This window comes from Theropithecus gelada, chromosome 15 (assembly GCF_003255815.1).
Source record: "Theropithecus gelada isolate Dixy chromosome 15, Tgel_1.0, whole genome shotgun sequence".
NCBI classification, from domain to species: Eukaryota; Metazoa; Chordata; class Mammalia; order Primates; family Cercopithecidae; genus Theropithecus; species Theropithecus gelada.
In genome coordinates, this window is record NC_037683.1 from 107,299,269 (window position 1) to 107,301,799 (window position 2,531).

At 44.1% G+C, this 2,531-nt stretch overlaps 1 pseudogene; it reads right to left on the reverse strand.

The window, feature by feature from the left end:
- Positions 1-1,483: 1,483 nt before the first annotated feature.
- Positions 1,484-2,002, reverse strand: LOC112607771 (annotated as a pseudogene).
- Positions 2,003-2,531: the final 529 nt, after the last annotated feature.

Below are 2,531 nucleotides of genomic sequence, written 5' to 3' on the forward strand. Positions count from 1 at the left end.
AAAAAATGGTATTGGGCTGGGCGCGGTGGCTCACGCCGCTAATCCCAGCATTTTGGGAGGCCGAGGCAGGTGGATCACGAGGTCAGGAGATCGAGACCATCCTGGCTAACACGATGAAACCCCGTCTCTACTAAAAATACAAAAAATTAGCCGGGCATGGTGGCGGGCGCCTGTAGTCCCAGCTACCTGGGAGGCTGAGGCAGGAGAATGGCATGAACCCGGGAGGCGGAACTTGCAGTGAGCAGAGATTGTGCCACTGCACTCCAGCCTGGGCAGCAGAGCGAGACTCTGTCCCAAAAAAAAAAAACCACCTATCCTGGCTAACATGGTGAAACCCCGTCTCTACTAAAAATACAAAAAACTAGCCGGGCGTGGTGGCGGGCGCCTGTAGTCTCAGCTACTTGGGAGGCTGAGGCGGGAGAATGGTGTAAACCCGGGAGGCGGAGCTTGCAGTGAGCCGAGATCACGCCACTGCACTCCAGCCTGGGAGACACAGCGAGACTCCGTCTCAAAAAAAAATAAAAATAAAATTAAAAAAAAAAAAACACACAATGGTTTTGGTGTATTTGTTGGCAGACACCTCTCCACTGCATTTAGAGAAAGGGCCATTGGGGTATACTCTGCCTTGTTCTAATAAACTCCAAGTGCCCTTTCCAGTTTCACCACTGTAAAATGCAACTATTAGGGAAACTTCACATTTTCTTTTGTCAGTGCATCAGGTTGTTGGCATATTACTGGTTTGAGTGCTTCTAGTATACTGAACTTTCAGAAATTTACCTACTTCTCAATCCTGTGTCTTAGCTAGATGTTAACAATCTGATTCACTTTCAGCAATCTACTATCCATGAATAATAATCTTATATTACTATTTTCCTCCAACATTCAATAGAAAAAGTTGGTTCCCTTGCCAGTCCCCAGATCTAAACTTGAATGGTTTCACTTAAAAGTTAGTCATTTGAGGCTGGGTGTAGCGGCTCATGCCTGTAATCCTAGCACTCTGGGAGGCCAAGGCAGGCGGATCACTTGAGGTCAGGAGTTTGAGAGCAGTCTGGCCAACATGGTGAAACCCTGTCTCTACAAAAAATATAAAAATTAGCTGGGCGTAGTGATGCACGCCTTTAATCCCAGCTACTCCGGAGGCTGAGGCAGGAGAATCGCTTGAAACCAGGAGGCAGAGGTTGCAGTGAGCCGAGATTGCACCACTGCACTTCTGCCTGGGTGACAGAGCAAGACTCTGTCTCAAAAAAAAAAAAAGAAAACCTCATTTGAGAACACTTAATAGTTAATACAATTATTAATTTAGTACTTTAAGTTGCACTGATGCTATCATTACATCACAGTGCACCCAACACATAAAACAAATGAGATGAAGTCAATTATATTTTTTATATTAATTAACAGTTCTACAGAAATACATTAATCCCTTGGTGAATTTGTTTTAGACCAGTTGACAACTATCTGTAAACATAGCTAAATGTAAACATTAGTACTTTATCTTATCTTGTACCTGTACTTTAAGTAAGGTTTTAAGTTACAATGTCATTATTTCCTTATTGGAAGAATTAAAGGAAATAGCTTGGTGGTTTGGGAAGAACACTTGGTGATGGAGGCTTGCTACGTTTGACTCTGGCAAAGTTCTGATTAGCTTGAGATTTAAAAAGTAAGCTGGGACCTGAAAAGTTTAGAGTTCCCATTTTGATTATTTGGAAAATTTTTGTTCTTTCCCCCATCTTGCATGGCCTGCCCTACAGCTGCTGCTGAGTTATATCCCTGTCTTCTTTCTTTTTTCTTATGAAGAATCTTCATCAGGGGATTCTGACTCTTGGTCTATTAAGCTGTTCTTGATTCTACTAACATTTCTAGATTGAGGGGCTGAAATGTTACACCTCTCTCTACCACCCGTCTTCAGCTTCTTTGTTACCTGTCCTCTTTGGTAGTGTCGGGACAATAGGTGTTGCTTTCTGACAGATCCTTTCCTTTGTCTCAATACAGAAGTTTTCATGGGCTGAGCTGCTGAGTTCAGCCTGGGAACTGAGGCCAACACTGGAGTCTCCTCAGCACACAAGTTGGAAAGAAGTCCTAGTGACTTAAAGCTCAGAAGCATGGATGGCAGGGCTCCCTCTGGATGTGGAATCCTCCGTCCCTTTCCAGGGAGGGAACAAAGCCCACAAGCACCAGTGAGTGAACTGCTGACCACCCCCGCAGTTTAAAAAATATCCTTTTTTCTCTTATCTTTGCAAAAATAACATGGCATAATATTTATTCCTAGCATCCAGCTACCTAGAGATACCACTTCCCTGTCTCTGCCCATCGTATTATGTCTCACTGTTTTCTTTTGAAGCCAGCCAAAATCTGTTTTGTAAGCTGTTTTCTCCCCACTCAATATATAGTGGGCTTTTTTTTTTTGAGACGGAGCCTCCCTCTGTTGCCCAGGCTGGAGGACAGTGGCATGATCTCAGCTCACTGCAACCTCTGCCTCGAGAGTTCAAGCAATTCTCCCCCCTCAGCTTCCCAAGTAGCTAGGACTACAG